A 26,537-nucleotide genomic window follows, 5' to 3' on the forward strand; every position below is an offset into this window, starting at 1 on the left:
TACTCTGCCTGGACAGTTTTTTTCTGGTTCATGACAGTAAGGGTATGTCGAAAAACTCCCATCTCATGTTCAAAATCGTCCTATATCACTGTTTTACCTTTTTGGTTAAGGGTGTTTGATCTTCTTTGCATGTTTACTTTGCAAAGACTGGGTCAGTACTTCTGCAGCGATGTGGAGTGATTTTGAAATGATTTTTGAAGTTGAGGGAGAAAATACAATTGGAGTTTTTTGACATATCCTAACTGTCTTGAGGCAGAAGTTCAGGGAGAGCAAGACAAGATGGCATTTGAGAATAAAAATTATTTAAAATGTTTTTTGTTTTTTTTTATTAAAAATAAACGATCGTTTCGCTAGATAAGACCCTTCTTCCTCAGCTGGGATCATTTACAACTGCATTTGGGATTGTTTAAAGCCGCATTTAAAGTGCATTTTGGAAGTTCAAAATCGGGGCACCATATCAGTCCATTATATGGAAAATGCTGAAATGTTTTCCTCAAAAAACACAATTTCTTTATGACTGAAGAAAGAAAGAAATGAACATCTTGGATGACAACGGGGTGAGTACATTATATGTGACCATAGGACACATTACATATGAACATGGGAGCCTGATTAAAAAAAAAAAAAAAATCATTTAAAAAAATATATATATAGTCAAACCAAAAATTTTGACACCAGATATAATTTTTTAGTTCTTTTTTACTAGTGGGTGCAAGACACTATAGTTCATTTATGCAAGTGAGGATAGCAGAATAAAGTAAACTGTGGCATATTATACCCAAAAATTCTTCATACAGTGGACTACTAGTAAAATTGCTAAAAATTTGGGACCAAAAATTTGATTTGACATGCACTAACATCAAAGGCTCCTAATACGGCCATAAAATGTATTTCCCGGCCATGATGGATACAAAAGATCCTTTATGGCCCAGACTATTTTTGACATTTTTTTTGTTTTGTTTGTTTGTTTGTTTTTTATTCTTTTTTTTTTTTTTTTTTGTAGAGAGAGTGAAAGAAAATGTTAATTACACTTTAAAATGTATAGAGTTTCAAGGTTCTATCTGATGTTTTTGTCAAAATTAAGTTATTCACATATTCTCATTCTGTGACATATTATATACATTGTGTGATGTCTCTTACGCTGTGTACATTTTGGCCCTTTTTTATAAAACAAAAAGGGTTCTACCTATAGAAGTCTATGGAACCCAAAAACTTTGCAGCTCAATATCTCAAAATTGCTCAGAATGCAGATAGAACCTTATAATTCCAAGGCATATTTCCATAGAAATATCTAAAGTTACAAAAAAAACAAAAAAAAAAACAGGAGACGTCCACTTCCAAAACAAAGATTGACATATAAATGTACTCACCCCCTTGTCATGCAAGATGTTCATGTCTGTCTTTCTTCAGTCGTAAAGAAATTGTTTTTTGAGAAAAACATTTCAGCATTTTTCTCCATATAATGGACTGCTAATCATATTTTCTCCCTCAACTTCAAAAATAATTTAAAAATCATCCTACATGGCTGCAGAATAAGACCAGATGAGCGCTTGACATTAAAAAGTATATAAATTGTATTACTTTTATGAAAATAACCGATACGCTAGATAAGACCCTTTTTTCTTGGCTGGGATTTACAACCGCATTTGGGATCATTTGAAGCCACATTTAAACTTCATTTTGGAAGTTCAAAATTGGGGCACCACAGCAGTCCATAATATGGAGAAAAATGCTGAATTGTTTCCTCAAAAAACATAATTTCTTTACGAAGTAACTGAAGAAAGAAAGACACGAACATCTTGGATGACAAGGGGGTGAGTGATATATGTGTATTTTTGTTTTGGAAGTGGACTTCTCCTTTAAAGTGGTTTAAACATTTACTTATATATTAGGTCAAGTAGGCGTCAAGGGCAATGCTCCATAGGCTACACCATCCCATTTTAATCAATGCTTGTTTTAACCGTTGTGCCCTTTGAAGACATGGCCTTTAAAGTCTACATCTTTCGAAGGATACAGCCTCTGAATTGGGACACAGCTAGCAAGTCTCTTAAAATATCAGATAATTAGACTGATCATTTATGAAAAGGCAAGGTTAGTAAAGGTTGTAAAACTTTAAAATGTCATGTGGTGCAACTTTTATTTCTTCATTAAAAAGTACTTTTTACTCTAAAATGTTAAAAATAAAAATTATGTAATAATGAAATAATTAAAAATAAAAAATAATGTCTTGTCTAAAAATAATTGGTATAATAAGGGTGTCACATTTCAGTCACAAGTCTGTTGTGTCTTAGACTTCATTTTCCACTGAGCTCAATGAATATTGTCTAGGCACAATACACTAATCCAACCAAAAAGGCAGAGCCAATCCTAGTGTGTGGTGTGAGAGTGTACTTTGGGCGTTGACCCAGTCTGTGCAGCTATGACCACATCCCACATAAGGAAAAAGAGGCCTTGTGCCAGTAAAGCCAGTGAATGAGCACTGGTCAGAAGGCTGTTTCCACTAATGGAAGGCACAGAGAGCCCTGGTGTCTGGTTGCTGCTGAGAAAGAGTGAATGGAAGGGGGAAAGAAAGTAGCACCACAGAGCCGCCTTGGCAGTCTCGTCTCGGTAACCATGTACCAGGCTGTACAATAGCTTCCTCTGTTCAAGAGCGAGAGCACTAAGGGCTGGGCGCATTGTATGAATGTGTGTGTGTGTTAATGTGTGAGAGCTTGTGTTGTCTTGCACACATATTTGTTTAAGCATGCGCACTTACACCTGAACACAATATGCACCAACACACCCTTTAGCGGCTCTTACAACAGCCTCATAAAACCCTTTAACTAACCTGGTTTTCTTCTAAACTAATTTATATATAGGCCTAATCAAAATCCATGTCACACTACACCAATGCATCATTTACATACACCAGTCTGTTTTCTACTAAATGTGGCCCATGAATTCCCACCGAGCTGTAGCACAGTGTAGTGAGGACAAACTTCAAGCCTGTTTCTCAAAAAGAGCTATTGTAAGTAACTTCAGTAATGTGATCTAATGGCAATAAGGTTGGGTGGCCCCACTGAGAGAGGCCACTTAAGTGTAAATGTGTAAACACTTGTAATAAGAAGTTTGCTGTGAGTTTGTTTGTCCTAAAGGGTTAGCTCAACAAAACAAACAAAAAAAAAGTCAAAAATCCAAATCAACCCCATGTCGTTCCAAGAAGAAGACTTCTTAGAAGATTTCTGTCCCTCAATTGCAGGGGTGCCCAAACCTGTTCCTGGAGCTCTACCTTCCTGCAGAGTTCAGCTCCAGCCCTGATCAAATACAAGTGAACCAGCTAATTAGGATCTGAAGGAGCACTTGATAATTACAGACAGGTGTGTTTGATCAGGGTTGGAACTGAACTCTGCAGGAAGGTAAAATTAGAATTAAAATTTTCATTTTTGGTTGAACTAACCCTTTAAATAATGTTCTTGATTAAGTAACATTGACTACATTCAAGAGAAGTTCAATTAGGCCACGATGTACACACTTTAAGTTTCAGGAGTAACAACCGCATTTAAATGGGGGAGTGAATTCCGTAAATTATCATTTCATGTGTGTTCGGAACAGCAGTCAATATATATGAGGGTCATTCTATAATTAGGGGTACATTTAGAATTTGACATGTGAAAAAAAAAGTTCCCAAAAAACGAAACATGACCTTACATAGCTGCTTTGAAACAATCTATCTAAAACTATATTGTAGAAAGTGCTGTATAAATAAAGGTGATCTGTAGGAATATATGCATAAAATACCATCTATGTTTGCTACCATCCGCCATGTTACCTTTACTGGGTAACTGTCATAAATCCGCCAACCTCCATCACTCTGTCTGTCACTCAATCCGGTTTCTCCAACTACATTTCCCAGAATCCTTCCAGGCTCACGTTTGTCTCACCAGCCACAGTCACTCGTTCCCAATCACCTGATTACAGATCATGTACACCTGTGCACCCAGTCACCACCACAGTATAAAGTCCTCCTGTTTGGGGGGGGGTTTACAAAATCGGACCGCTGAATACCAGGGTTGTATGTGACATGAACATTTTTGAACAAAAGATATGGCTTTTTCAACATATAGTAGTGTGACTGGGAAAAATGTAATTGTGTACTAGAAAATTAGACATCAGGGCTTTATATTGATGAAAATATATTACAAACATACTTCGGACATGAGATGTACCCACAATTAAAGAATGACCCAGTGAATAAGAATTTAGTCGTTTGGTATCTGCCATTTTTTGGCTAAAGACTCTTTTTGTTCATCGATTATAGCTAAGCTACCTCTGATAGACGTGCTGTGTTTTGTTTATGCTCAAGCGGCTACTTTAGAGAGTCCATCACTTGCAAGTGCTTTTAGGTATGTTGTTTGGTCTTAGCTCATGAAGCTAGGCACTTTATGGAGTTAATAAAGTGGTCTTTTGAGGATATAATTTCTTTTTTTTTTTTTTTTTTTTTTTTGGTGTTATAAAACAAAGCATTTGGATGTTTTAGCATTTTCGTGCTTGTCCTTGTTTGTTGTTGTTGTTGTTTTCTATGAAGATCTGGCATCACTGACACTTTAGTGCAGGGCTTGTGAGCGCAACTAGCCCCGTGTCAGAATGTGCTAAGGTTAAGACTTTTTTTCACTGTTCTTTTCTTGCATCTCACATACAGACAGAGACACATTTCTGATGCACATTTAAATATGCCATTAACAAGTAGTTGTTCAGTTTAGTTCTGTACACACTGCGTAGAATTTCTGTAAATGCGATTGTCACTACCTGTATTTTTTGGGAGTTGTTGAATGTGGTTGTCAAATGTGTATTTTGTGTACAGAACATGATTAGGAGTAAAAGGTGAACTGACAACCGAATTTACCTGCAGTGTGTACATGGCCTTAAAAAGCTACAGTGGCCCAAACAGTAGCAATCTGGACATTTATAAACATGAATGCTATTGACACTGCAGTAGATAACAAAACACAAAACCAAGTGACATTTATTTTAAAGAAAGACATCACATTTGAAGCATAATAAGTGTAAATACATTGACACAAAAATTGTTGACTTTCTGCTTGTCAAAAGTCAGTGGAACATGTTTAAGTGATGAAGTATACTACTTGTAGTTTTTCTAGTTCTGAAAAAAGGTCTAGCAGTATTTGTTTGCAGATACTACTTGGTTTGAGATCTCAAACTCAACATAAATTCACCATATCATATTTAGCCTACTTGTTTACAAAAGCACTGTAATTTAGTCTGCTAGTCATAACACTCTAATATTTAAACTACAACAAATGGTAGACCCCTCGAACCCAGATTTTGCTCTCATCTGACCTGCCTGTTTGAGTAGAACCAGTCGTTTGATGTAGCCTTTGGTTATGCTAATCACAAATTGCCTCTGCCTCCTTTTCTCCTACAGTGGAAATGAGCCATTCATTGTGTCTGTTCTCTTACATGCACTTCTCCTCCATCCTATTGAAGTGTGCCTTTGAAGTCCTGCATTTGATAAAGAAATAAACTGAAGCAGAATGAAAGCATTCTAATCCTCTTGTGCTGATTTTTTTTCTTATAAAGAACAAACCAGAAATGTATTTTGTTTAGGATTTAGAAACAGTGAATACTGACCATTTTTACACAGCAAAACAACACTGAAAACAAATGAATGGGTTTTAAGCAAAAGCATGTACATTATGTACAATATATACATCTGCTCATTCTAGACATTTTAAGCTTACCATAGCAACCACAGGGGGGTGTAGTTACCCCTGTATCCTACTTTCTTTCATTTTGAGGAGAAAAAAACAAAAACAAAAAAACAATACACCTTTTAACCTAGGCATTTTATACTAGCATCCAATCTCAAGCCATTATTCTTTGGATGGTCAGGTTAAGTGCCATACTCTTAGTATTGCAATACTTTAGAATAATATCAAGGACTATTTGCTTATCATAAATTATATATCAGCAGATATTGTGTGTTCTGCAATACTGCTTGCTCGTCAGAAGTCTGGATTACTATAATAAACATAAAGTTCATCATTGACTTCATACCTGGTGTATTGTAAATATTAAATCAGCATAACATGCTTAACAACATAAGCATGATGTTCTAAACCACCTAATCAGTTCCACAGATTTCGGGTGGTCTTCAGTTCTACTGACTTCTGACCAAAGCTGCTTATGATGACAGGGACAGTTCAAAATCCTCACTAGGCTTGAGATAAGCTGTTTTCACCAGACTTTAGACTCACAGGACAAGGAAGATGAATTTGTGCTTATTTGTGATGTGCAGAATTGTGGATGGCATTTAAAGAGTCTTAGGTGTCTGCAGCATGTCGTCTTCTACTAATGCACCTTGATGAACTGATTCCTGTCAAAATGTTGATTCAAGTAATGTGGGTTTGACTAATACAAGGCTTGGTATATATTGGATAAACTGGCTGGGAGAAACACATGAATTATCTTACCGCATATTAGAAAGTGGTGACGTTGCTACTCCCAGATATTTCTGCTCAGTAACCGTTGATCACTGTAAAACTGTCTTTCACTCACAGTATAGTATTGTAATGATGTGTTCATTGTAATGATGGCCATGTTAATAACATTAAAGTGGTCATGACATGGATTTTTTTAATATATTAATATTTTCTTTGAGGTTTACTTACAATTTTAAATAAATATGTGGAAAATGGTTCTCTTCAAGTTCAACCCTCATTCTGACCCTCTGTCTAAAATGACCTATTTTTAGGGGGCGGGTCCTTTAAGGCTTGTCAGTAATTGGCCACTGTTATGATTAGCTAAGGTCATTGCATAGACAACAGTATCAGTGCCCCCTCGCTATTGCATGCGAGTGTTTTGACAACATAAACAAAATAAAACGGTCATTTCCAGACAAAGCATTATGAAATAATTTACTTACAGTAATGTTTCTTAGTGAACTCGCCATGGCACTGTGCCTTGTTTACAAAACAACATGTTCTGAACAATCCTCTGACATGATTTGGGATGTCATTAAAAATAAACAATCCACTTGTTCCTTATGCTGGGATCCTTTTGATACCTGTACAAAGATGTAAACAAGCTGTTTAAAACGCGTCAAAATGAATGTTCTTTCACTCCTTTTTGCCCTATTGATGACAGACTGAAGCATGTGTCTGTGTCAGAAAGCAAACGCGCATCAAGTTTTGAAAATAGCGACAGTTATTGTACTTTCTATTTGCTTTTGATGCAACGGGACACTCGCATTGAGCGCAATCAACTGTCAAGCAGTTAAAGGGGAACTCCACTTCCAGAACAACAATTTACAAATAATTTATTCACCCTCTTAACATCCAAGATGTTCATGTGTTTCTGTCTTCAGTCGTGAAGAAATTATGGTTTTTGAGGAAAGCATTTTTTTTGAGGAAGCAACTTCCAAAATGTACACTCAAAAAAAAAAATCTGTTGAATGAACATGATTTAATCGTAGCACCCATTATGCATCTAAACAAATCAAGTAAACCTGGACTGAATTGAATATGTTATATGAACACAATAAACATTTGTAGATTTAAGATGATTTTAATAGGTCAGTGTAACAACTTAACTAATTGAATCAAAATGTTTGTATTGTGTTAGTCTAATCAAATTTATTCTTATTCACTCAATGTCGGTAAAGCACTTCAATTCAACCACATCCTGCCTTGTTACATCAACTAGTTATTGTCTTGTTCATGTATGGTTTTAGTAGTTTAATGAATATCGATCTTGTTGTTTCAATTAGATTTGTTTTAGATGACAGCACTAAGAAACAAGACATTACCCAAAGCTCAGTAATCTTCAGAAAAAGCACAGACAACATGCAAACAATATACATTTTTTATTTTACCATTCAGCTTTAACATGCACTGATTAAGTTTAAACTGCTTTCTTCAATTTAAGTCTCCTATCCATTTGAGTGTCTGTAACACAGTGTATAAGAAACATTTAACCAACAAAATATTGGCTCTTGATAAAACTGATCCCCAAGCTTGTAGAATGTTAATGCCCTATTGGTCTTAAAACTTCTAAAAATTAAGCCATTTTAACACTACCCTTTTGGGAATTTGTAAGGTAAACCTTGGCCTGACACAAAAAAAATAACATTTGAAAACAAACAAGAATGCACATGAATTTATAACATAAAACAAACATTGATATCACGTGTAATATTTTGATGATTCTAAATGACCCATGTAGCTATGTTGCTTCACATCTGAAAATAAACAATACTGTGCATCAGTGACTGCTCCACTCTCAGAAAAAAAAAAATGTGTGTAACAGCTGCTTCAGTCAGTTACTACAAAACACTGTTAGTCTCAGTCCATTTAAAACAAACAAAAACAAACTACTACTTAAAAGTGCATTTTGTTTGATTTTTGTTTGTCTTTTTCAAGCTCACTCCAAAAGCTTGTTTTTGAGAAACTGTACCTTGGATGACAACCTCTGTCCATTTAGAAAGATCTTCTGCAAGAATTCAAAAGTACATGTGAGCTCTGGTGGGTTGCTCAGGTTCAAACAGTGTATCAGTCCAAATAACAAGTCACTCAGGACTTCCACACCTTCAATACGGACACCAGTGTCATGTGGGTCATCGTCAGGCAGCGCTCCCTCCTTCAGTATGTCATACACTCCCATCACAGTTTGCTCCCTGGAACTTTGTGACTCCATGTCTGAATCCTGTGTGACAAAATACATGAAAGATCACAAACAAAAATTAGCTCAAATATTTATTCCAAGAATTGCACACGTATACACTCACTTGCCACTTTTATTAGGTACACCTGTAAAGTAAACTTCAATCCACTACAGAAGCTCTGCTGTGAATTCTACATTTACAAGGTTATAGTTTCTCAGTTTTAAGTTGAAATTGTAACTTTAGGTGAGAATTCTACTCACCTAATATGTTTATTATTGAAGTCACAGTGGGTGCTGGAGTGTTATTGCAGTGCATTATATTATAAGATTGTTATAATTTATTTGGCTACCATATTTAAAATGAATAAGCTGGCTAAAACATTAGAACCATCTTAGAATATAATGCACTGCAATAAAACAAAACCATGCAAGTACAGTTTTCTGATGCCGTTTATGTATTTATATATTTATTTTTTTGTAGCATGCCTCTTCTGCCTTTCAGACCAATTTTTAATTTTTAGTAGGGGTTTACACATAGTTTTGTAAATTAGGCCCCAAGAAAGCTCAACAAATATAAATAAAATTAATTGGTTTAGTGCATTAACCTATTCACATAAGAAATTTGTCATGGTGTACCATCAGTTTCCTATGAATGAACAGTTTGTCCAGCTCAGTTATTTGACAAGTGTTCTCTCGTCACATTTTTGAAAACACGCCCCAGTAAAGAATATATGGGTTTTTTAAACTTTTTTTCCGTAAACTCACCAAATATGCCTTGACTACTTTTTCAGGGTCTTCATTTCAAGTAGGTCCACAGAAACTTGATGACACAGGTTCTTCTGATATGTATAGTGTCATCCTGTAGAGTGGGGACATGATTAACTCAAACTTCAGTGGCAGCACAGCTTAAGAGTATTGAACATGTTGCTGTCTATGTAGAATGTAACGGGTGAAATCTATACACATGGGTTTTAAGTCCTGCCCATGTCTTAAATGTGCATGGACAATTTAAATTTACACAAACATAATAATTGCAGCTTCCAAAGCAATGGTTTAGTTTATAATGCTTAAGTAATTAGTACCTACAACTTTTTCCTTTGCAACACACTTCCTGCACTGCCACATACACGTCACTGAAAGAGAAAAAAAAAAAAAAAAAAAAAAAAAAAAAAAAAAAAATGGAAAGTTCAGTAATCAAGGATAGTTAGTTATACATTACTGTATGTGAGCATTAAGAAAAACTACTTACCATGTAATAAAGGTGAGGTTCACACCAGAAGAGCATGGGGACAGCTTTATATTGTGATGTATTTCTTCCTTTCTTTTTATTTTTGTACATAAAAAGTAACATTTCCACTGTGAAGAAAAAAAAAAAAAAAAAAAAAAAAAAAAAAAAAGTATATAAAAGTTCAATTTTCCCCTAATGTGTATTTAAAAAATTGGCCCAAAGAAAATTACGACTACTGGGTGCTGTTACTAAATATCAAGACTTTTACTTAATATTTATAACTATATTCCCTGAATAAAACCATGCATACAACAATTTTCAGTTGTACTGTATTCAAAAAGCTGGGTAGCATTCTGAGACATTTTGAAACTATGTTTGAATAAACAGAAATGTCTAGTTATAGAAAGTTTAAAGTAATATTTTGCTGATATACAGTGGTCAACATTTGAAGTGGATCAAAAAAGTTAATCAAAGTTGTTGTAAGACAAGAACAGGTTTAGTTTTGGTTTTAGGACAACTTCGATAAAAGGTTTTGATCCACTTCAAATGTTGACTACTGTATACACACGAAGGACCAGGATAACGTTAGTTTATTTAGCTAATGACAACAACAGTCCCTCCGTTGGCATACTAAGCAAAATCTCAAAAAACAAACAAACAAAAATACTAGCTAGACTTAAAAAAAAGCGATGAGAAACGGATGCATGGTGTGTTCGACTTAGCGTTCACTTTTCCTCCTGTTTTCCCCTCTCGTTGTTTGGGTAGACTTCAGGATTAACTTAGGTTAGGTAGTTAATAGTTAGGCTTAGTTACCATTGAATTGTGACAGAAATGCACCAATTGTAACGCATATATTAACGTAAGATGAAAGACACGGAACTTAACCTAACACATGTGCTTCAAGCCTGAGAGAATGAACCTGCTTATAAACATCGCCACTGTCTAATAACTTATTTTTAATCTATAATGCTACGTTACTAATTACAAACAGGTACATATTAAGTACTTACCCTCAAAATCAAGTACGCAAAACAATTAGACGCAGCAGTTCAAAGCGCCGGCGCTCTCACAGCTCCATTTCTTCCATCCGCCTGTACCCACGTGTTTCCGCCGCTGTGCTGAGCATGCGCAGTGACTCACCAGAGAGAGTCGTTGATATAAGCGCCCCAGTCTCGTTGAATCAACAAGTGCTGATCTAATTAATTTGATGATTTCTTAATTTAGTTACACATAACAAGAATGAATCACTTAACAGAAGTAAACTCGTTATATTCTTGTTAATCAGACATATTTGTATTTTGCAAAGTGGCTAGTTGACTTTTTTGAGTGTAGTTTAAATGCAGCTTCAGAGAGCTCTAAATGATTCCAGCCAAGAAAGAAGGGTCTTATCTAGCAAAACGATTGGTCCTTTTTTTCGGAGAATAAAAATGTATATACTTTTTAAATACAAGTGATGGGAATTTGGATCATTTTTCCCAACTCGGACCTTTGAGTCTCCTTCAGCAAACTGAACGAATCTTTTTTTCTAGTCATTTCATTCATTTTAGCAAAATCAGCATCACGTGAGCCCCATAAGATGAACGAATGAACTCGAAAAATCGGAAGACTCGAAACAGGTTAATTCCAGTACAGAACCTGATAGGATGTTGTGCATGCACGACTGAAATGAATCAGTCCCCGAGACGACTCGTTCTTCCTGAGTCACATTAAAGATTCATTCAAAATGAACAAATCATTCAAGAACGACCCATCACTAATTCGTAGCATCGTGGACGCACATCCCAGAGCCTGTGCTACAAAAGCTTTTGTGCTTAAAAGTATACAAATTTTTATTTTTTGGAAAAAAATGACTGATTGTTTCACTAGATAAGACACTTCTTCCTCGGCTGGGATCATTTAGAGCCCTTTAAAGCTGCATTTAAACTGCATTTGATGAAATGAATTCCATTACATGGAGAAAAATCCTGCAATGCTTTCCTCAAAAACCATAATTTCTTTAAGAACATGAGTTATGAAACTTGCAAGATGTATTAGGCATACAAAGATCTCTTCTATGTCAAAAGATCAAGGGAAATTTGGTTTCTCATGTGATGACCCTTTAACAGCCAGGCCCAGATTTTTTATTTTTCCATTCCTAAAGCCAGACCCGACATGAATCTTGAAAAAAATAAATAAATAAAAATATTTTCTTTTATGCATTTCTGGATGTTTATGAAGAAGTACTTGAGCCTTAATGTATACATGCTCAGAATGCAAGAGGTTTGCCACTTCGGCAGCGTGTTGGTAAAAGGTACAGCAATTGTGTACAGTCTTGTTTGAGTGCCAAAAAAACTTAAAAAAAAAAAAAATTGCACCTAAGCCACAATCTAGCCACATTTAAAGCGTCTCCACCAAAACATCTCTCAAACGGCATTTGAAATCTATTTTAAATACAGCAATTTGTAACAATTTGATCTAAGCACTAAATCTATCAGAAATTGGCAGATCAGAATCAGAATGAGCTTTATTGCCACGTATGTTTACACATACTAGGAATTTGTTGTAGTGACAGATTTTTAAATGTTCATGACAAACGTCACTTCAAAGCAATTAGCAGCCATCTGACAATTTTTCCCTTTCATTTGCACAGTCAAAGAAGTGATATTTATGTGATGCGATATAGGAAAACACATGGTGAGATTTTACCTTTTTTACGTGTTATGGCTATCTTAAGTTGATTTTCAGGAATGGATTTTTAAGAAAACGGGTTTAAAGTGAGATGGCTTTCACTTTCAATTCACAGGTTTAACAAGAGCCGTCTGTCAAGTCAGGAGCACTATACTGCAACATTACACAAACAGTTTTCCGTTAATCATGGGCATAGTCTCCGAACTTTTGATCACCCCTTCTATGTTTAGATAGCACAAACAGTGTACCTTGTAGTTTATAAAAGCGAGTGCAGCGCAACTGTTTGTGAACTGTGCATAAAACAGACTGTCATCGGACACCTCCTCTTTAGTAACTTCATCATCCGATTCTTAATCTCTGGATGTGAAATAGTCCATTATAACATCATTTAGGGCACTGACATCACCAAGAATGAGCAGATTGAGATGAGGAAGATCGTTTGAGTGAGCAGCTTCTGTCAGGATAGAACAAGATGGATTCAAGTGTGAATGCAGATAGTAGTTTATTGCAATAAACAAGACAAACAGAGTCACAAAAGCAGATGGTCGTGGGGGCAGTGGTGTAAGGCTTCCTCAGTAGCGCTAGACTGCAATGGGTAGTGGTCCATATAAGTCCAACCAAGAGACAACGGGTAGAAAATAGTCTAGGAAACCAAAGACAGACCAGCAGTAATCCATAAGCGAGCAGGAACCGGGAACAGAGCAAGCCACAGGTACTGCACAGAGAGCAGTCATGAGACAACGATCTGACAAAGACAAGACAAACACTGAGCCTTAAATAGGGTGGTTAATGAGCTAGTGCTAGTGAGCTCATCAACGGTGGTACACAAAACGACCAGAAGAGGCCGATGAACCTATGAACCGTGACAGCTACGGTATATATATATATTACTTAATTGACCTTAATTAAGTAACTGATATTTATTTGGTTTAGATCAAATGAATTTAGATCTGGTTTCACAGACAGGGCAGTCTGTGCAGTTAAAGTTTCTTTCAATTGAAACTGCTCAGACTTACATTTTAGTCTGGGATTAAGCTTATGACTTATTTGTGGAATCAGGGGTTTATCTAATTTTTTTCTGAACTTAAACTAATTACATTTGTCAAACAAAATTTTCTTATGTGGGACTGTTTTTTTATATTAATTTACTGATGCTTAATGAATTTTCTTCTGTACAAACAAACAGTTGTATTCATCATTAACAAATGAACAAATAAGCAAAGGCTGGTGTCAGTACGACATTACAATAGTTAGAACTTACTGAGTGTCCACTGTCCACAGGCTGTCACGAATCTGGTCCATGGCCTTCCGTTCACTCTCCACCAGATGTCGCCCTCTCAGTATATTGACTCTCACACTACACAGACTGTTGTATGTCACCCCAGCCTACACACACACAGCTGCAACCAAACAAACACATTATTTAAGCCTTGGACTTCCTCTTTCAGATGGCCGAGTATTGTGAGCACATATTGGTGCTCCAGCTGATAGCTACTTTACGGAGCCGGCTCTAGTTTACCTGTCTAGTCATAGTCTAGCCTTGTCTGCTTTCCCGTGTTCTGATTCTTGCCTGTGTATTTTTGGATTTCCCTTTTGCCTTGCCGTTTGGATATTGTTTGCACCTCGCCTGGACTATTTCATATTTGTAGATTAACCGTTGACCTTGCCCTCAGGATTATTTTTGCTGTTGTTTGACCCACGCCTGTCTCTGGATTACTTTCCCTTTTTGCCCTGTCTATATCTGTTTGCTGGTGTCGACCCTTGCCTGTTTTGACCATGTCTTTCAATAAAAGCTTGGATGCCTCACGTCTCTGTCAGTCCGTACAAGGATCCAGCAGCTTTTCACACGAATATTGGCCAGGTATGGACACAGCACGGATTTTATTAGCCCTAAAACAAGGCTCACGAACACTGGAGAACTATTTTGGAGAGTTTTTAGCCATCGCTCACTATTCAGATTTACCGGACATTATTTTTCACTTTTTTTGTGATGGCCTAAATCAACCTCTCCAATCTAAGCGTAGACATGAGGGTCCTCATTCATCACTGAGTTGTTTTTTGGGCTTTGCTTTGTTGACTGTTGGCTCTTTGTTCACTCTGGGTGAGGAGGAATGCGACACCGTGTCTGTGCCTGCAATGACGGCGACTGCGAAGCCTGTTCACAAAATGGCGGCTACAACAACACTCCATCTTGTCACAGCTGCCATCCCTGGGTCAAGAATCATGTAAAGTTTCAGCTGATTATCTAGAATAACATCACATCCTGTTTGCTGCACCCAGAACTCTGAGGTCAGTCCTTCAGTTTCCAAGTCTAGTATCCAGCGTGTGGGATACACCGTTGGGGTCTTCTTGCACAGCTGGTATCCCCAAACCTACTTGCTTCACCCTCCTGTCTTTGAACTGTGTCTCCTGTGTGTAGCGCTCCCCACAATTGGGATTGCTATTTTGTGTATGCTGCAGAACTACCTGAGGCAACGTCTGTCACTTCAGCTCTGGCTACGGTAGTGGCACTGTGAAATCCCTCTCAGTCCTGTCATGGCTATGGAGACCATCCCTGAATTCTCTGCTAGTCCTGTTCTGGCCAAAGAGGCCATTTATAAAACCTTTGCCCATTCTGTCACAGCCACGAAGACCACTTATAAACTTTTGTCCTGCTCTGAACCTGGGCGAGGAGGCAATCTCTGAACACTTGTCCTGTTTCGAACTGACCTCAAATATTGTTAATGAACCTGTGTCCTGTGCCGACACGGCCATAGGGGCTGTACATAAACTTTTTCCCTGCCTTACCAACCTTGTCATGTTCAATAAGGTCACCAATGAACCTTTAACCCTACCTGTCACAAGCACAGAGGCCACATATGAACTGTCTGCCCATCCCGTTAACCCAAATGTTTCTAATGTTGAACTGTCTGCCGGTCCAGTGTCAGTCACCAAAATGTCTACCAGTTCTGTTTTAGTTAACACATCCAATTATGAACAGTCTGTCTGTCCTGATTCTTTTGTTGAATCTGATTTTGGGTTGTCTGCTTATTCAGTCAATTGTCAATGCACCCAACTTTGAACTGTCTGTTTGTCCAGTCTCTTCCCATGCACCCAGTTTTGAACTGTCTGTCTGTCCAGTTAAGGCCATGCCTGAATCCTCTACCATGTCTGACATTTTCAAAGATACTGTCACAGACTCCACCATGTTGTTTTCATCTGTCCTTGATGTTGTAGATGCACTGTCTGTCTCCTGTGTCTCAGGTGTCCCCAGGTCCCAGTCTCTGCCATGGGTCCCTGACCCATCTACTCCGCCGTGGTGGTCCCCTATTCCATCTACTCCAGCCTGGTGGTCTCCTGCTCCATCTGCTCTGCCGTGGAGGTCTTCCACTCCGTCTGCTCTGTTCTGGTGGGCTCCTGCTCCATCTGCTCCACCTGTTCCACCGTGGGGCTCTTCGGACCTGTCTGCCCTGCTGTGGTGGTACTCGGCTCCTCCTGTACTGCTGGCTCCGCCATGGCTCCCTGCTCTGCCAGTCCTGCCTCAGTCCCCAGGTCCTCCACTTCCACATGGACCTGGCCCTATGTCACGAATCTGGTCCATGTCCTTCCATTCACTCTCCACCAGTTGTTGCCCTCTCAGTATATTGACTCTCACACTACACAGACTGTTGCATGTCACCCCGGACTACACTTCCATCCATTGCACTGATTACACACACACAGCTGAAACCAATCAAACACACTATTTGAGCCTTGGACTTCCTCTTTCAGATCGCAGAGTACTGTGAGCGCATATCGCTACTCTAGCTGATAGCTACTTTATGGAGCCGGCTCTAGTTTACCTGTCTAGTCATAGTCTGGCCTTGTCTGCTTTCCCGTGTTCTGATTCTTGCCTGTGTATTTTTGGATTTCCCTTTTGCCTTGCCGTTTGGATTTTGTTTGCACCTCGCTGGACTATTTCATGTTTGTGGATTAACTGTTGACCTAGCCCTCAGAATTATGTTCGCTGTTGTTTGACCCACGCCTGTCTCTGGATTGCTCTCTCATTTTGCCCTGTCTATATCTGTTTGCTGGTGTTGACCCTTGCCTGTTTTGACCATATCTTTCAATAAAAGTTTGCAGATGGATCCACACGCCTCACGTCTCTGTCAGTCCGTAACACAGCCTAAGTACAGGTGACACTTTTCTGCACCACAAAATAACGGTCTGCTAGCTACAAAATTCAAAAACATTACAAAAAACTTCTCTAAATATTCAACATAACAACATGAACATTAAAGACTAACAAGCTTTTCTCTTTATTAAAAAACACATAAAATAAGATTGAATCCCTAATTTTACTCTCCTAATGCAGTCCCTTGCAAAGAATGCTGGGAACTATAGTAAACGCAGTCAAATTGCTACAAAATGTTAAAAAAAACATGTCACTTTAGCTAACTTTAATTAATTAAACTGAACATAAGACATTAAAAAAATTATTTTTAAGTGCATACAGTATGTCTGATCTTTTTGACATTCTCACTTCCATTTGCTCCACTCCTCATCAATCCTCTGTGTAAGCATGTTGCTTATTCTCTGTAGATTAAATATTGGCAAGGCCATGCAGTGCAGTTCCACGCACACTGCACCAGTGGTCATTTGTGGCACTGTGTCATACTAGATGCCAGTTAGCAGTGATGTGACAGGCTGGGACATGCACCATTACTACAATAATGTGATATTCACAATCAATGACTTGCTTGTGTGGAAACATTGATTGTGTTTCCATGGGCCGTGCGGACCTGTGCTGACCCCTTCCTGAATACAGATAATCTCACAGCAGAGTGAAAGCAAGGCCATTTACAGTTCAGTTGTACAGCTGTTCTGATTTTTTATTATCTTGCTTTTTTATCTTGCATCAAATGGATTGCAATCTGTTTAAGCACCCCAGACTGGGCTGAACATAATAACAGTGGCTCAACCAGTGCTGTGAGTTTTGGTGTAACTAGCTGTTTGTCTAAGCAATAGCTGATAGGGAGTGCTTTTGAAGCATTATTGCTATTATCTGCATCAAAAGCGTAAATTTCATCTAACAGTAGGGGGGGGGGGACAATAAACGTAAAATTTCTCAAGAGCAATTTTTGAAGGGGACACAAATAATACAGCCAAAATTGTACCTGTAAGGATATATCTGTGTACATAACATGCTGTTTAAATATGAGTTCGGTTCATAGGTTCATCTTGCGGTCATATTATAATTATAATATGAGGACATCCCTTATTTAGATATTCAACTGCAGCAAGCCCACTGATCTGCCACTTAACGTCATATTGAGCAACACCCAACACATTTGTAGGTCTACAATATTAGCCTAACATCAGTTCACACACAGGATTATCGCAATGTTAGTTAGTGGGTGACAAGCTACAGTAAACTAAGCTTAGTAACCTTATAATCGCTCATAGAAAAATACATCGATATCATAATTTTTTGTCATGACTAATTTATTAATGATTCAGCATCATCTGTATTAAAGAGAAAAAGGAGGGCAAAATCAGGCAGTGGACCAAACCATTGTTAGGCAAGGGAGGGAGACTTAAAACTTTTCTGAACTTCGCGTTTATATTGTTTTACTACTAACACAGTTATTACTATTCCATGTGCATCAATTTAAAAAGTTACACATAAGTCCATAGTGGACAAAAATGTCCATGTCAAAAAAACTGTCATAAAAATTTGAAGCTTGGGAGCACAGACTTAAGTTTGGTCTCATTTTAAAGAAGACCTATGGCAGATTACTGAGGAAGTAGAAAAAGTTTAATAAGTGAAATAAAAAAAAGTTATAGAGGTTTAAGTTTATGAAAATGCTTTTAAATAAAGCATATTTTATATTTTATATAAAATATATATTTAATGAAACATGTTGAACTCTGAACCTGCTAGAAAATCAAAGCCATAAATTGAAACAAGCTGTGTTCCAAATTTGAGGTTGATATTTCAAAAAATGAGCTTTCAGTAAGATTTTGTTTGGGCGCAGTGTCAAATTTTCCCCATAGGATGCCAGCAAAACTCTGCTGGTGCACACAGTGGTTGGATTTGTGATTTTGCAATAGAGTTTTTCTCTCTCAAATGTAACAAAAACGCATACGCGCACACGCACACACAATTTTTTTTATGACACAGATACACACCACATTCTGACATCCATACCAACACACCCACACAACTATAGCTGCATTATTTATCCAATTGGCTCTATAATATGCAGAAGCAGTAAACAGGAATAAAGCGAGTATTTGCTTTATAGGTCAAACCTGAAAAAAATGGCACCATCTAGGAAAAAATAGTAAAAATTAAATTTTAAAGCCTTGCCAACAGAACGAAAGCCTCCAAACAAAAATTGCATCATTTTACAGTTAATGGCACTGTGATTAAAAATAGCAGTTTTAATGGGTTTCAATCGGGACATTTTTATCCAAAAGGTGCTGAGTTGTAACAATTTTTGTACCTAGAGCAAAATAGATTTATTAATGGAAATGGAGGTGAAACAGTAAAATTCCAATAAAAATACACACCTGTGCCGAAATGTATGGAGCTGGCAATAACACGGGTGAAATGATCATAAAAAACAAGACTGAAAAGGGCAAAAATGTCCAAAAGATTGCACAAGGGTTGTTTACAATACACAGAGTCACTTGTAATAATATTTTAAGATGGGGGGGTCCTGTCCCCCCGTCCCCCCCTGTGATTTACACCTATGATCTGCATTATAATCTGCTAGTGGTGCAGAAATGACACACCTTTAAGGTTGTACAATTCGGTCAATTAAGATAAAGTCAGCAGTGCCTGTGGAGGTTCAGATGGCACACTCTGCTGAGGTCTCTGCCCACTCAACTGGAACCCAACTCTTCCATCATCCGCACACAGCATGCTGGATCAACAACTACTGGTCCACTGACCTTGAAAACATTCACCCTCACTCATTACACATCTCTTACATATGCTTTATCCCATATTGCATTGGGCGTTTCACCTTGATGTTACCAAATCATTTTATTTAATAGAACGAGCTAGGCACTGTAATTAAAGAATTCTTATCCATTCACCTAATCTGTTTCTTTCTATAATGAAACATGGATACGAACCTGATCTTTAATCTCAGTATCTCACATCATCATGTTATGTGAGGAAAGGTGATAACTCATTTTTGGTGCAGGAATGTGACTCCTTTGGGGAATGACTGGGGGGATATCCATCTGCCCTTCTCAAAGTGAATTATTGCATTTCACAGGCTGTTTCACTGAGCTGAAGAAGATGAAGGATATCTGTTGGCTACACACTGAATGTCTGACATTACCTGCACCAGAAGATACAGTTTTTGATAGAAGATTCTTAAGGTTAGGTTAGGTGATCTCTTGCTTGAAGGAAGGCCCTGTGGGATATCCAAATACCAAAATTTAATAGAGACTTGAGTTAGCTTCTTTTGACATTGGCCAATAAGTAACTAGCAAGAACACCAAGCAAACAGTTATCAACTACCAGAGTACCAAAGCAAGTGCCAATGCCCTGGCAACAACTCACAACATACCGGCATCCTTGTGTTCCCCTTCAGTCGTTTCACTACGACGTTACATATGGGAACTCGCTTGAGTGACCATTCACCTCTGAGCTTTATAGAAAAGGCCAATGAGAATTGGCGAGTGGAATTTGCATGCAACGCCACTCCCCCGTACATACGGGTATATAAGGTGGCGGCGTGCATCCACTCATTCAGATTTTTGCTCCGGAGCCTCGCCTCACGAGCTTTCATTCATAAAAAGAAAAATACTACTCTGGGAGAACGCTGCTCTACGCTGTTGCTGTTATCGCTGCTGCTGGTCGGAAAGAAGTTATGCTGAACCGCTGCCGCTGTCATCACCAGCTGATCCTGTGAGCCGGCTAGACCGGCATTCTTGCTTTCCAGCGAGTTGATACTGAGTGCACGGTTGTGCCGCGGTCCTCCCTGGGCAAACCGGGATTCTAAAAGAGCAAATTTCTCTCACACGGCTGTCGAGAGTATTCCCTCGGGACGTCTTTCCGGCCGTGTGTCTCTGGGTAGTGGTGACTTTCTCACTTCTCTGTTACGAACACGATCGCTGGCTCGTGTGTTGCCGCAAGCACACGCTGAACCGATTACGAGCGCATGAACCGTGACTGCGAGAGATCCCGCCGCTCGTTCGCGAGACGGCAGCCTTCGTCCTCTTCTCAGCGGTGCGGCGAGCCGTACGGCTTCGCGGCCATTTGACGAGAGGCCTTGGGCGATCTCGCTATGTTTTTGGGACTCTCCGCCGGGCAACCCCCCGTGGACTTCCGGATCGTCACGCAGACTAGTAGAGCTATCAAAGACGCTCCCTCGTTGGCAGGCGTCCCTTTGATGCTCCAGAGGAGGACAGAATGTTTATCACAACATCAGAGGGAAGACGATCGGCTGTTGAGACGGACGTTCCTGCTGAGCGACACCCCTTCGCGGCTGCCGCTCCGTCGGGGGCGAACGCTGAACAGTCGGCCATGTTTCTCCGGGCTGCCTGGGAATTTGGGTTGGACATGTTAAGGCATCTTCTCCCATTTTGCTCAGGCTGGATGACTGGTTTTTTAGAGGGTCGAACGCCGCACTGCCGCGTCCCCCCTGAGATCTTTTTCCTCTGAGACACACGGCTCGCTTTCGTCCTTGCTCCTCACCCCTCATTACCCTTGTTCGCGGCCAAACGGTTACGTGGATGCTCCTCTGGTCGAGAGTGCGGTTGCGGTGCGTTCGTGCTCGCAACTCGCCACCACCTGATGGAGTCATCCACGTCTCTCGCCCGTAGCCTGTAGGCTGTCAAGGCTTGCAGCGCTGCGGATTTGGCCGCCATCAGCTGTGCCATGGTTATCCTGCAGACTCACCATACCGAGGCACCATAGCTGCACGAGGGTAGTGTTGACCAAGGTAGACGCAGGAGCTGCACTTGGCTGATATCGCCCCCTGGGCGATGGAGGCCACAGTGCGGTCCCTTGGTCAGGTGATGTCCACCTCGGTGGGTCCAGAGCCCCATTTGGCTGAGTCTGGGATCCTCAGATGGCTGACGTCGACAAAGTACGCTTTCTTGACGCACCCGTCTCCCAGGCCGGCCTTTCCGGTGACGCTGCCGGGGACTGTCTCAGCAGTTCTTGGCAGTACGAAGCAGATGGAGGCTGTAAAAACAAAAAAAAAATCTCGAGATAACCTCCCTGACTCGGGCAGCCTGGAATGGTGGAGATTGCTCTTCGGGGGACGACGACATCTACGCCCCTCTCCCGGGGGAGGGCCAGGAGCTTCTGTGTGCTCAGCTGCCACCGACCTACGAGTCGGTGGTACCCACCCTCTCACAGAAAGAGCAATTTCCTCTGTTTCTAGGTTTCCAGGCCGTGTCTGTTCCTGAGTGACGCTACTGCTTCCTCAGACTCGGAGCCTGAATTCGCCAACGGGGGAACCGGGAAGAGGTAAGCGCTGCCTTGGCAGCCTGACTTTTCTCCAGGACGTTCATCTTTCTGGGTTTAGTCCCCCTCTTCCTCTTTTCCCCTTTTTCTTCTGGATTGCCCCACTGTGGTCACATCAGTCAACGCTCTGTCGATCCCACTTGCACGCAGGCTAAAGCTCGTCCTTTCAGCTTCTAGCCCGTCTCGTTGGTTGTTCCAGGCGGTACGACTCGGCTATGCGAGTACAAAAAAAAAAAAAAAAGACTCGCAAGGCGTCTGCCCACACTCAGGACGTTCTTTTACCTTAAAAGCTGACAATGTATTCTTGTCCTGTGTGCAGAGATTGTCGTTCTCCTGGCGAAAGACACAATCAAGCCTTCCCTCCAGCCGAGATGAAGACTTCATCGTGCCCGTTAAATATGGTGGGTTCGACCGATCCTACGTTGAGTTCTGAACGGTCCCCTTTAGGCTGCCGTTCATGACTTCGTCAGGATTGGTTTGCAGTCCTTGACCCGAAGGTCGCGTACTTCCATGTCTCGATTTTACCTTGACTCAAACCCTTTCTACGGTTTGCCTTCGAGGGTCGAGCGAATCAGTACAAGGTCCTCCCAGAGGCTCCTGGGGCATATGGCAGCCGCAGCCGCAGTAACGCCGCTCGGCCTGCTTCATATGAGACCGCTTCAGCGCTGGCTACACGATCGAGTCCCGAGATGGGCATGGCACCGTGGCACACTCCAGATTGGCGCTTCCCCGCAGTGTCGCCGCCTATTCAGCCCGTGGTCAGACCCTGCCTTCCTACGGGCCGGAGTCCCCATAGGACAGGTGTCCAGGCATGTTGTGGTCCACACGGATGCCTCCACCACGGGTTGGGGTGCTGTATGCAATGGGCAAGCAGCCTCGGGCTCCTGGACAGGACCTCGACTGCTTTGGCACATCAACTGCCTGGAGTTGCTAGCTGTGCTTCTTGCGCTGCGTCGCTTTCTTCCGATGCTCCGCCACAAGCATGTGCTTGTCTGTACAGACAACACTGCGACCGTAGCGTACATCAACCGTCAGGGTGGTCTACGCTCCCGTCGTATGTCGCAACTCGCCCGCCATCTGCTCCTGTGGAGTCAGACGCAGCTGAAATCGCTGCACGCCGTTCACATACCAGGAGAGCTCAACCGTGCAGCCGATCAGCTCTCACGGCAGCCCACCCATCCTGGAGAATGGGCGACTCCACCCCCAGACAGTCCAGCTGATTTGGAGTCGATTCGGCGAGGCCCAGATAGATCTGTTTGCCTCCCCAGAATCCTCCCATTGCCAGCTCTATTACTCCCTCAACGAGGCTCCCCTCAGCAGGGACGCACTGGCACACAGCTGGCCTCCGGGGCCCAAGTACGCCTCTCCCCCAGTGGGCCTCCTTGCACAGACCCTGTGCAAGATCAGGGAGGACGGGGAGCAGGTTCTGCTGGTTGCGCCGTACTGGCCCACCCAGACCTGGTTTGTTGACCTCACGCTCCTCGCGGCAGTCCCTTCCTGGAAGATTCCCCTGAGGAAGGACCTTCTTTCTCAGGGGATGGGCACAATCTGACACCCGCGTCCCGACCTCTGGAACCTACATGTGTGGACGGGACACGGTAGACCTCTCCGGCCTTCCACAGGCTGTGATAGAAACTATCACTCAGTCTAGAGCTCCCTCCACGAGGCAGGCCTATGCACTGAGGTGGGGTCTCTTCGTTGACTGGTGTGCCTCCCGTGGTGAGGACCCACAGAGATGCCCGATTGCAGTGGTGCTTTCCTTTTTGCAAGAGAAGTTGGAGCGCAGGCTGTCCCCTTCAACTCTCAAAGTGTATGTCGCTGCCACTGCGGCATATCATGATGCAGTTCGACAGAGCATCCACTGGGAAGCATCAACTGGTCGTGTGGTTCCTCAGAGGTGCGAGAAGGGTTAATCCCCCTAGACCGCACCTCGTACCCTCTTGGGATCTCTCCGTCGCCCTTCAGGGCCTGCGGGGACCCCCCTTCGAGCCGCTGGTTTCAGTTGAGCTTAAATTTCTGTCGCTTAAGACAGCGCTCCTGACTGCGCTCGCCTCCATCAAGAGGGTTGGGGACCTACAAGCCTTCTCTGTCAACGAAACGTGCCTGGAGTTTGGGCCGGCTGATTCTCATGTTGTTCTGAGACTCCGGCCCGGCTATGTGCCCAAGGTTCCCACCACACCCTTTCGGGATCAGGTGGTGAACCTGCAAGCGCTGTCCCCGGAGGAGACAGACCCGGCCTTAGTGTTGTTATGTCCCTTTTGAGCTTTGCGTATTTACGTGGACCGCACCTGGAGCTTCAGACGCTCCGAGCAGCTCTTTGTTTGCTTTGGGGGACAGCAGAAAGGAAATGCTGTCTCCAAGCAGAGGTTGGTCCATTGGGTGGTAGATGCCATCTCACTGGCGTATGAAGGCCAGGGGGAGCCGTGCCCCCTAGGAGTTCGAGCTCACTCTACCCGGAGTGTTGCCTCCTCCTATGCGCTGGCGCACGGCGCCTCGCTAGCAGACATCTGCAGATCTGCGGGCTGGGCGACACCTAACACCTTCGCGAGATTTTATAATCTCTGCATCGAGCCCGTGTCCTCCCGTGTGTTAAGGTAAACATCAGGTAATTTGCGGGAGACCGGCAGGTGTCGGCTTGCTGTGCCATTCCCACAGGATCCGTGCGCTATCTCCCAGAATGTTCCCTCCGGTGAACCCTGGGTCCTCCATGCCCCGCAGTCAGGACTAGATGCGGAGTAGTCCGCGACTGTGCTCCGACTGGGTCTCCTTCGCCCAGAAGGTTGTGGCAACATGTCTCAGTATTTTTCCACAGTCAGCCAGAAGGCTGTTTTCCCTCATATATCTATAACCAGAATAGATGTATTCAATTTCTTTATTCCACATGCCTAAACCACATGTGCTCCGCCCTCCCAACCCATGCTTCAGTGCAACTGGCACCCCTGTGGGGCCCCCTTATTGGCCCCCAGGGTGTTGGGAAGGTTACGTATTGACTCCACTGTCTGACACGTCCGCCTGTCAGCATTTGGTCTCTTGCGTAACGCGGCGTTAGGGTTGTGGCCTTTTCCATGGGTCTGTTCCCATATGTAACGTCGTAGTGAAACGACTGAAGGGGAACGTCTAGGTTACGTACATAACCCTCGTTCCCTGAAGGAGGGAACGGAGACGTTACATCCCCTTGCCACAACCCTAGGTGCGCTGACGCCGGGCTGCGGCTCGGCTCCTCAGCAAAAACCTGAATGAGTGGATGCACGCCGCCACCTTATATACCCGTATGTATGGGGGAGTGGCGTTGCATGCAAATTCCACTCGCCAATTCTCATTGGCCTTTTCTATAAAGCTCAGAGGTGAATGGTCACTCAAGCGAGTTCCCATATGTAACGTCTCCGTTCCCTCCTTCAGGGAACGAGGGTTACGTACGTAACCTAGACGTTTTTCACAGGCAAGCACCACTAATTTTAACTTCAAAATGTTTTAACATGTTGCTAGCATGTTGTTAACATGATTTAGCACATTGCTAGGATGGTTTAACATGTTGTCAACATGTTCTAGCATGTTACTAGCATTATTTAGCATGCTGCTAGCATTATTTAACATATTGGGTCCACTTTAGTCAGCTCCCTGGCTCCTGAGCTTGTGAAGCAGTATATCGTGTACACGAATCTGGTCACTGGTAAGTACCCTGGCTCACTGTACATTGCAACAGTAATTACTCAATTTCAGACGACATGACTATGTACAACATCAATCAAAAACACTGTAGAATATCACCGCTGGAATTAATAAACAACAGGCAGGACCAATTTCTTTTTGATATTAATTTTTATTAAACACACTGATCAGTTAGATTTCCTTCAACATCTCAACCAAATATTATTTATAAATGTTAACTAGATGTGTTCACTACCTGTCTAGCAATGTGTGTTTATGATGAAAAATACAAAACTCTTCAAATCTACCGTCATGAATCATTATATTTTTTGAGTTGGCTCATGTGGTTCATGTTTCACGCTTCAGAAATGTGATGTAATTTCCAAGAAGGGAGCATAGTGAGCATTGATGCTCCCTAGTTTGTGCGGTGCATTGTGGGATTTTTTAAATGGAGCGAACGTTCCAGTGCACTGGATGGATTTCACGAATGAGACAGCTTTGTAAAGCACTTTGAATTACCTCTGTGTATGAAATGTGCTATATAAATAAACTTGCCTTGCCTGCCTTGCCTAAAGGGGTCATTGGATGCCCATTTTCCACAAGTTGATATGATTCTTTAGGGTCTTAATGAAAAGTCTGTCTATAATACTTTGGTTAAAAATTCTGAATGGTAGTGTAAAACAATACCCTTTTTACCTTGTCAAAATCAGCTCTGAAAAAATCAACCCATTCTGTTGGGTGTTCCTCTCTTCTCTCTGTGGAGTGACAAGTCGTGCTCTGAGAGACTGTTTACTTTAGCCGCATTTAGCCACGAAACTTGCTAAACCCCTTATACTCACTTCTGCTGTAAGTGAAGCTGGATCACGAATGATTTGCGTGAAC

At 41.5% G+C, this 26,537-nt stretch overlaps 1 long non-coding RNA gene across 1 annotated transcript; it reads right to left on the minus strand.

Annotated features, from left to right (window-relative positions):
* Positions 1-8,299: 8,299 nt before the first annotated feature.
* LOC127174890 (uncharacterized) lies at positions 8,300-10,993 on the minus strand. The gene is made up of 5 exons (XR_007828922.1): positions 10,897-10,993; positions 9,908-10,014; positions 9,741-9,791; positions 9,424-9,517; positions 8,300-8,700 (listed from the first exon to the last, which is right to left on the minus strand). It is a non-coding gene; the product is annotated as an uncharacterized LOC127174890 (long non-coding RNA).
* Between the last annotated feature and the right edge of the window lie 15,544 nt (positions 10,994-26,537).

The sequence above is a fragment of the Labeo rohita genome, chromosome 2 (assembly GCF_022985175.1).
Source record: "Labeo rohita strain BAU-BD-2019 chromosome 2, IGBB_LRoh.1.0, whole genome shotgun sequence".
Lineage (NCBI taxonomy): Eukaryota > Metazoa > Chordata > Actinopteri > Cypriniformes > Cyprinidae > Labeo > Labeo rohita.